This window comes from Ursus americanus, chromosome 32, assembly GCF_024610735.1.
Source record: "Ursus americanus isolate L20-20 chromosome 32, mUrsAme1.1.p, whole genome shotgun sequence".
NCBI lineage: Eukaryota > Metazoa > Chordata > Mammalia > Carnivora > Ursidae > Ursus > Ursus americanus.
In genome coordinates this window covers 12,888,511-12,898,933 of record NC_142158.1, presented here as the reverse complement: position 1 = coordinate 12,898,933, position 10,423 = coordinate 12,888,511, and the positions used below count along the sequence as shown (strand labels likewise).

The following is a 10,423-nucleotide window of genomic DNA, read 5'->3' as shown; positions in this document are numbered from 1 at the left end:
TTTTTTCTCATTAAACTTTTGTTTTAATGGGTCTCAAAATCCGTGACAGAGTTTTGGTCGTGTCGTTTCTATTAAAAAGTATTGATTTTAAAAATTAATGACTTAATGGGACACCTGGGTGGCTCAGTCGGTTAAGCCTCTGCCTTCAGCTCAGGTCATGATTCCAGGGTCCTGGGACTGAGTCCCGCATGGGGCTTCTTGCTCAGCGGGGAGCCTGCTTCTCCCTCTGCTTACCATTCCCCCTGCTTGTGCTCTCTCTTTCTGACAAATACAGAAATAAAATCTTTTAAAAAATTAATAACTTAAAACTGCCACACACACACACACACACACACAAAACAAAACATTCTCTTTTCCTTCTGAAGGCTTTACAATGCATTGCTATTATTAACCAGTCTTAAACTATTAAACTTAAATGGCGAATTGACACAGTTTTGATACCATTCTCCCACTGCTGATTAAGACTGGGGTGGCATGTGTTGGGGATAATATTCACTGATCCTTGTGAGTTTTCTGGGCAGACTTGGTGATCTTGCCAGCTCCAGCTGCCTTCTTGTCCTCTGCTTTGATGACACCCACAGAAACCATCTGTCTCCTGTTAGGAACAGCAAAACGGCCCAGAGGAGGGTAGTCAGAGAAGCTCTCAACACACATAGGCTTGCCAGGAACCATATCAATGATGGCAGCATCACCAGATTTCAGGAACATGGGGCTACCTTCCAGCTTTTTTCCAGAACTGTGGTCAATCTTCTCCTTCAGCTCAGCAAACATGCAACAACGTGAGCTGTGTGACAAACCAGTGCAAGTGTGTAGCCAGTGCTGAATTGGCTGGATGGTTCAGGATAATCACCTGTGCTATGAAGCCAATTGCTTCTGTTGGTGGGTCATTTTTGCTGTCACCAGCCACAGTGCCACAACAAACATCTTTGACGGGTATGTTCTTGACATTGAAGCCCACCATCCTCCCGAGGAACAGCTTCACTCAAAGCTTCATGGTGCATTTCAGCAGACTTTACCTCAGTTATAACATTGACTGGAGCAAAGTTGACCACCATGCTGAGTTTAAGAACACCAGTCTCTGGGACACCTGGGTGGCACAGTCCATTGAGCATCTGGCTCCTGGTTTTAGCTCAGGCTCTGATCTGAGGGTCATGAGATAGAGCCCCCATGGGACTCTATGCTCAGCATGGAGTCTGCTTAAAATTCTTTTTCCCTCTCCCTCTGTCCCTCCCCTCCTCTAAAATAAATAAATAAATCTTAAAAAAAAAAAAAAACACACCAGTCTCCACTCAGCCCACAGGGACAGTACCAATACGATGAATTTTGTGGATGTCCTGGAGGGGCAAACACAAAGGCTTGTCATTTGGACGAGCTGGTGGCAGGATTCAATCCAGAGTTCCAAGCAGTGTGATTCCACTGGCATTGGCATTTTCACAGGTGACTTTCCATCCCTTGAACTAAGACATGTTAGCACTTGGCTCCAGAATGTATGCTGTCACAGTTCCAACCAGAAACTGGCACAAATGCTACTGTCTCGGGATTGTAGCCAATTTTCTTAATGTAGGTGTTGACTTCCTGAATGAGTTCCTCATATCTCTTCTGGCTGTAGGATGGCTCAGTGGAATCCATTTTGTGAACACCGACGATTAGTTGTTTCACGCCCAGTATAAAAGCCAGAAGGGCTTGTTGTGGGTCTGCCCATTCTTGGAGATATCTGCTTCAAATTCACCAACATCAGCAGTGACTATTACGACAGCATAGTCAGCCTGAGATGTGCCAGTAATAATGTTTTTGATGGAGTCTCTGTGACCTGGGGTGTCAACAATGGTCACAGAATACTTGCTGGTCTTGAATTTCCACAGGGAGATATCAATGGTGATATCATGTTCACAGTCAGCTTTCAGTTTACCCAAGACCCAGGCATACTTGAACTGGCCTTTCCTATCTCAGCAGCCTCCTTCTCAAACTTTTCAATGGTTCTTTTTTCTTTCCCACCACATTTGTAGATCAGATGACCAATAGTGGTAGACTTGCCCAAATCTACGCATCCAAGACAGTGATGTTGATACAAGTCATCTCCTTTCCCATTTTGGTTTAGGTTTAGTGGTGGTTTTTACAACACCAGTGTTCTGGCAGCAAACCCATTGTGAAAAGGCTGATTATCTTTTAAAAAACTTGTAAATCTATTTAGGGATTTTAGAAAGAAATGAATGAAAGGAAGATCCTAATATCTAAAACTCAAGTCAGATTGACTTCAGATAGAATCCAATGTGACAAATGTTAAGTTGTTGTTGGGAAAGTGAAGGAGCATACCATGAGGAAACTAACCACACAAACACAGCTCATCACTTTTGTGCCCCTGGTGTATTTCTGGGTTCAAAATTCAGCTCTTTAGAATTCCCATATCCTCCATTCCTAAATATAAGCTATCTGCATATTTTTACATCATACAGACACAGTGAAAATACCAACTCATACATTTCATTTTGTTTAGGTAAAATTTTCAACAAGACAAGGAATCATGCTCTAGTTTTTGGACACGCACACAAACACCCCAAGACGGGTAGACTATTATGTCTTTGAATGTGCGGATTCTGCTTTACTCCCTTATTTCCCAGCACTTACCACTGTGTACATAGCACATGACTGACAAACATGGTCTGCATACATAAAAATAAAGCACTTAATATGGAGTTTCTTTAAGGCAGAGCAGAATAAAATATTAACAGAACAATAAAATACTTCTAATTTACTCAGTATTCACTGATGCCAAGCACTTTACCCACTTTGCCTTTAATCCTTAAGATTCCTCTGTTAGGCATTATCATTCACATTTCACAGAGATGACATTTCTAAGAAGTAAATGGTCCACCGTGATACAGCAGGTAACCCATGGCCTGGCTCTCAACCACAGCCTGCCTGGCTGCACAGCCCCGTGCTCTTTCCCCTCCAGCACACTTTCTCTCCTTACTGCTCTAACCACATGCCATCCAACTTACATATGACTTTATGAATATTATTATGAAAAAACATAGAGAAAAATGTGTTTCTGTTTCACAGCTGGCTAATATCTTCCAACCAGATCTCCAACTAGTAATCACTTTGTCTTGTGGGTAAGTTGTTTTGTTTTGGCTTACCAAAATATTTTTCTGTCCGAGGGAAAGCCTGTCTGAGAGTATATACATACATCGGTACAAAGGAATCAAATAAAAGGGGCATGAAGTTTTGTAGGTAGCCTGTAAGCTAGCCAGGGAAATAATGAAGGAATGAGGTCAACCAGGAGAAAGAAAGGACACCCGTCATGGTCCTCCAGTTAAATTAAGTCTTCAAAACTCAAGCTCTAGAGCCAGAGGCCTAATCAGTGGAGGGCAGTAGACAAAGAAATTGCCTGGGTCCTAAAGCAAGACCCTTGTGCAGACTGGCCTCCTTCCTCAGATGTGTTGGTGGAAAAGGCCATGTAGTGATCAAACCCTCTAATTTTGGCTTTCTAATGCAGGGCTCCATCTGCCCCACATTTCAGTTACTTGTGTTGGGAGAAGTTGAAGAATCAAGTTAAGTCTCCCAGTATCACTCAACAAGCAAGATACAAAAATAAGCAGCCTTCATTTGACCAGGGTTCAATTTTCTTATAGAATGTTCTTACAGTCCTCGTCATCAGAAGTAGGGCCTGATCCTTATTGGTTGTACGTTCTCCCCAAAATTAGTTAATTTATCATGTCATGTCACTTTGACTCATTAATCCAAAGGTTTCCAATGGGGATTGTCATTGACTCAAATTCTTCATTCATGGCATGGCAATAGGTGATTAACACCAGAACCTAACGTTTGCCCTCTTAAAAATAGTACTTGCAGAACTTGCAGAACGTAAACATTCTTGCTACTTGATCTTTCTTCAGCTTCCAAGAGATGATCATAAATGAAATATGACTGATCCTCAACAATTCTCTAAGCTTAAGTTTTATATTTATAGCCACTATGCATACACATGCATAACAAATGTCATATCTGCATTTGTCATAAATATGCAATTAAAACACTTCCCAAACATTGTGCAAACTGTTCTATGTAAATTATCACAACAAACCTAGGACATGATAATGAAAAAAAAAAACCTGGGACTCAAAGAGGCAAATGTGCCCAACGTTGTATAGCTATTTAAACAAACTTTATACATATACATGACTAAATAGATCACTCCAAAGTCCATTGAGACAAATTAATTCTGTCTTCTGAAGTAGCAAAACCTTATTATTTGAACCACTCTTTTTGTTCTTATCATATACTGATCTACATTGTCATTGTTTGTGTCCAGTCAAACCTTCGAATGTCAGCTCTTTAAAGCTGGGGAATCAGATGAAAGCAATTAATATGTTCCCCAGAAAAATCCATACATCCACCATTGTTGTTCCCATGATTTCAGAGAGTTGAAGCGCCTTCTGTAGCCTGCCTGTAGGCTTGAAGATCCAGGTACCCTACAGAGCCATGAGGCCCAAGCCCCGAACACCTCTTATGCTCTCTTACCCTCCTTCCTGTCTTCCACAGGCCTGTGCCTCACACACTTCTGGTTCTCAAGAATACCCTGATTTCAAAAGAGAAAGACACTTGCTGTGAACTTTACAGTCCAGGAGACTATAAATGTGGTTTACCAGAGAGATTGTTTTTCTTTTTTATTATCATATTCTTGAACACATAAAACCCAGGAAAGAGATAACAATAACTTGTGCTCTGAGCCTTGACTTTGGCGAGCATTATGGGAACAGACACTTCTTCAATGGACTGCTTTTGTCTTACATCAAAAGCACTGACTGCTCTAGAAGATCTGGATATATCTATGCCAATTTTTTCATGTTGGAGATATTTAGGGAGGTGTTCAAGTGGACATTAACACTCTTTTTGGAAAGAAAATATTCTTCTTTCTTGAATACTCATCACGTAAAAAGAACTTGGCAGACCAAAAGTTGAGACCATTCAGTATATGCTCCTTTGGTAAAAGCTAAAATTCAATTGAAAGGTTTTAATCTTGGTATGAAGGTCACATATTATTATTTTACTCTATGTTTCCTTCTAAAAACATTTTAGGGTCTGAACATGACTTTTATTGTGAGATCTGTAATAAAAATAGCTAGAAATAGAAAGTCCAGACCTCTGCTCCATCCTTTGTACCTAATTCTCAACTTTATCACTCTTTGCCTAGGTTCTTTGAACCACTTCCTGTCTCAGAACCCTCTGGCCAAGCTGGTAGGTGTTGACTGACACCAGCACTTTTAATAAAAATTAAATCTATTCATGTCATTTGCTTACTTAAAAACCTTTCTTGGCTCCTACTGCATATAGCATTAGACCACATTTCTTATTTTAGCTCCAAATGCCCTTCCACCATACATCTGGCCTTGTGTTCCTTTGCTAATTCCGTCTAACCTCTTGTCCCCTTTCTTTGAGCCACCAACACAATTCTAAATTCCAGTTTTACTAATGTCACTGCCACTTTCTAAGCACAATAAGACTTACCACAATGATAAGCATGCTATCTCTTCTGGAAGGTCCTTTCTTACATTCACCACCTGGAAACACCTACTCATCTTTTAAGACTTAATTCAAGCTTCATCTCTTCCAAGAAGGCTTTCATGAACCCTTCATGTAGTGTCTTTGTCTTTTCTTGGTACCAGGGGTTGTTGACCTCATAAAATAAGTTCAGAAGTATTCTTCTCTCATCTTCAAATTTTGAGGATAATTTGAGGAGTATAGATAGTAACTCCTCTTTAAATGTGTGGTAGAATTCACCTCTGAAGCCATTTGAAAGTGGACTTTTGTTTGTAGGGACTTTTTGATTACTGATTCAATTCCATCACTGGGAATTGGTTAATTGAGATTTTCTATTTCTTCATGATTTCAGTCTTGGAAGATTATCCCCTTCTAGGAAATTATTCCTTTTTTGTAAGTTGTCTAATTTGTTGACATGTAACTATTTATAGTATTCTCCTTTGATCCTTCATATTGCTGTAATATTGGCTGTAATTTCTCTTCTTTGATTTTTGACTTTATTTATTTGGGCCATCTCTCTTTTTTTTTCTTGATGAGTCTGGCTAAAGTTTTGTTAATTTTGTTTGTCTTTTCAAAGCAGCAGCTCTTAGTTTCATTGATCTTTTATATTGTTACTATTTAATTTATTTCCACTCTGATCTTTATTATTTCCTACCTTCTAAATTTGGACTTTGTTTGTTCTTTTTCTAGTTCCCTCAGATATAAAATTGTTTATTTGAGATTTTTTCTTGTTCCTTGTGGTGAGCCTGTATTGCTATGGACTTCCCTGTTAGAACTGCTTTTGCTGCACCCCAAAGAGCTTGGAAGTGCATGTCTCCATTTTCATTTGTCTGAAAAAAAATTTTTGATTTCTTCTTTGATTTTTTTTTTTGTTGACCCATTGATTGTTTAATAATATGTTGTTGTCTCCACATTTTTGTGGGTTTCTTTCTTCTGTTTTCTTCTTGTAATTGATTTTTAGTTTCCTACCATTGTGGTTAGAAAAGATATATGATATTATTTTAATCTTGAGCTTCTTGAGACTTGTTTTGTGGCCTGTATGTGATCTATCCTGGAGAATGTTCCATGTGTACTTAAAAAAAAATTTATATTCTGCTATTTGGGTATTGAAGGTTCTGTATATATTAAATCCATCTGGTCTAATATCTTGTTTAGAGCCAGTGTTTCCTCACTGATTTTATATTTGGATAATCTATTCATTGATGTAAGTGGGATATTAAAGTTCCCCACTATTATTGCTGTCTAATTCTCCCTTTATTTTTGTTAATATTTGCTTTATATATTTAGATGCTCCTATGTTGGGTGCATAACTGTTTACAAATGTGATATCCTTTTGCTGGACTGACCTCTTTATCATATGTAATGTTCTTCTTTGTTTTTTGTTATGGTCTTTGTTTTAAAAGACTCTTCTTGGGTCTATCAGAAATACCCAGCAAAAAACAGAACCCTGGACTGAAGTAAAATTTCTTGGAATGAACATAAATTTCTTAGGTCAGAAACTAAGGGTGTAAAGAGGAGAAGATTCAGACACAAATGGTGGAAGACACCAAACAGGTATCAAAAAAATCCTAAAAACTTGGCTCTATGTAGAAGCCATATTTATTAATATTCTGCACCAACAACAAGAAGAGAAGGGTACAAAAGAAGAGCCAAATACTAGAAAATCTGGCTTAACCCACTTCTACACCCTACTCAGGAATCTTTTCTAAAAGTATAGAAATCCCCAACTCACTTCAATATGAACAACAGAAAGGAATTGTGACCACTCCAATATTAAATAAATATGTAAAATAAATAATATTAAATAAATACATAAATAGCATAGAAGGAAAAAATATATAATATTAAGACTCACCACAAAAATATGTCCATAAAGCAGTTTTCATGTTTTATACATTATGCTACATATTTTTATATTAGTGTAACCTAATTTTTCAAACAAAATAAAAGAGAATTAATTAAATGGCAAAAGCTATTAAAGAACAAAAAATTCACAAACAAGAAAACTCGGAAATGTGACAGCTAAAAAACAGGAAGATGAGAAATGAGGACAGAAAGACCACATAAAAGAATTAGGAATAAAAGTAATGGGTTTAGAAATGAAGACTCAATTGAAAGTAATATAAGAGTAAACAGACAACTCAGGAGGCAATGTTAGGAAAATAGAAGATAGGAAAAAAAGGAACTTAAAAAACTAAGTAAAGAGATTAAAAATAATTTGAGAGATAGACATAGGACAAAGAAGACCTAGCATGAGTATAATTGGAGGTCCTGTTGAAGAAAATCAAAACCATGGAATGAGGAAACACTGAAAAATATAATCTAAGAAAACTTTCTTATTTATAAGAAATTTGGATCCATGTATTAAAATGTACAATGTATATCTAAGAATTGATGCATGATAGTCATATCTTTTTTTTTAAAGATTTTATTTATTTATTCAACAGAGATAGAGACAGCCAGCGAGAGAGGGAACACAAGCAGGGGTAGTGGGAGAGGAAGAATCAGGCTCATAGCAGAGGAGCCTGATGTGGGGCTCGATCCCATAACTCCAGGATCACGCCCTGAGCCGAAGGCAGACGCTTAACCACTGTGCCACCCAGGCGCCCCTAGAACTGATGCATGATGGTCATATCTTAATACAAAATTAAAAAGTAGATGTTTTTATCAAATAGGAAAAATTATTTAATTATGTTAACCATCAGTGATAGTATGCACACTATTTAACTTGAAATTTCTCAAAAATTCTGGAAAATAGGGGCACCTGGGTGGCACAGCGGTTAAGCGCCTGCCTTCGGCTCAGGGCGTGATCCCGGTGTTATGGGATCGAGCCCCACATCAGGCTCCTCCACTATGAGCCTGCTTCTTCCTCTCCCACTCCCCCTGCTTGTGTTCCCTCTCTTGCTGGCTGTCTCTATCTCTGTCAAATAAATAAATAAAATCTTTAAAAAAAAATTCTAGAAAATAGTTTGCCTATACGAACCCAGTGACATAAAAATTTAGTACCTCTTGAATAAGTAATTACCTTATGATCATTATACAACAAAATAGCCATGTCTGTCATTGTGATAATAATGGTAAATCACACTGATCTGAAGATATATATTGGCAGTTATCTGTATCTTTGATTAATTAAAATTGCAGTCCGATAAATCATTACTTACACTGTAAATAATGATGGAGGAGGGAGGAAAGATAACCAAATTTTTGTCATAGAAAATGTTGATAGCTGCTCACCTTGTACAGTTCATTCAATGTATGAACAAGAAAATGAAATTTAAAGAAATTTAAAGAAGATAAATTTGCCCAAGATAAACAGCCATACTGTACCAGGTTTCAAACACAAGTTTAATCTTTTAATTTTCAGATTCATGTTCTGTCTTACCATATCATGAATAAAATTAAAGTTATTCATTTTATTTCAGACTAAATATAACATGGGAAATTAAAAAATCATAGTTCTTAATGGAATATGATCTTCATGGCCCTTATGTGTAAATAATAAAGCCTCTAATGAAAAAGTCAATTTTAAAAATAACAATGATTAGTGTAGTAAAGAATACTATAATGTTATGGGTTCATCAAAATCTACATGTTGTCTTTCTGGGCTCACAGCTACCTTAAGAGATAGTTATGACCAAGTGCCTGATTTCAAGCCAATGCAATGTAACAGAAAGAATCCGTACTACTTCTCAGCTGGACTAAAAAAAACCTCCTGTAAAGTGCATTCTAAGAAGGAAGAAAATGTTTTTGGAGATGAGACCCAACTTTGCTTGCTTTTGATTCTTAGTATGAATACAGATAATGAGAGAGGGGAAAAAATGAAAACAAACAAACAAAAAAACAAACCTCTTCAATAAACAAATATCTAGTCTCTCTTCCCTATCTATTGGCTACATGTCAGTGCCTTGAAAATTATATATTTAAAACAATAGAGTGTTGCTAGTGGGGACCACTAGATCACTTTATAAAGCATAACCCTCAGCCCCTTCTAACTACTGGGTTTTACATGAGCAAGAAACCAACATCTTGTTGGATTAAGTTCCTTATATTTCAAAGTTTACCTGCTACTATAATTACTGCTATCTTAAAGAGAAATTTCAGAGTGGGCAGTAACAAAAAATATAAAATCTGTGTTACTGGCAGAAGAAAACTAAGAAACTAATATCAGAGGCTGGAATTATGAATTGTCAAGTTAGGCAGTGAAAAAATATTCAGTTACAGTGATACTGATGGTATTTGGAGAGGCAAACCCCACACCTTCTAGCCTGCAGCTCTAGCAAAAGAGACTGGAAAACAGAATTATATTAGCATGCATTAGATATTAGTAGCTTTATTTGGTAAGCTATTAGAAGAAGAAATGACCACAGAAAAGACTTGCAACTAATTCAGCCATCTAATAAATAATTGGCAGTCTTTGTATATTAAAAGATTAAAGCAGGAGGGTCTGGCTGGCTCATGATGAGGGTCATAAGTTCAAGTCCCACCTTGGGCATAGAGCTTACTTAAATAAATAAAAATAAACAAAAGATTAAAGTAAGTATTAAATCTTTTACAAATATATAGAGAGACAATGAATAGAATATATATATATATGTGTGTGCGTGTGTGTGTGTTTGTATATATATACACACAATGGAATACTCTAAAATATATTTTATATTTGGCTGTGCACATAAAAATGAAAGGGAATAAGGAAGCTTTGAAAAGCTGGAAATGTTACTCTTTGAAAAGCTGGAAATGCTTTTTCCAAACCTTAAAGAATAAGGTTTTTTAAATTGAATCATTAAAGATCTGAAGATACAACTGCATAACAAAGTTTAGTTTGAGCCAGGCCCTCAACTCAAGGCTGATGGTCATAATGTAAATGTCATTGATTTGA

General features: G+C 37.0%; 1 pseudogene; it reads right to left on the bottom strand.

The window, feature by feature from the left end:
* Positions 1-492: 492 nt before the first annotated feature.
* LOC148107317 (elongation factor 1-alpha 1-like) lies at positions 493-2,088 on the bottom strand (annotated as a pseudogene).
* Positions 2,089-10,423: the final 8,335 nt, after the last annotated feature.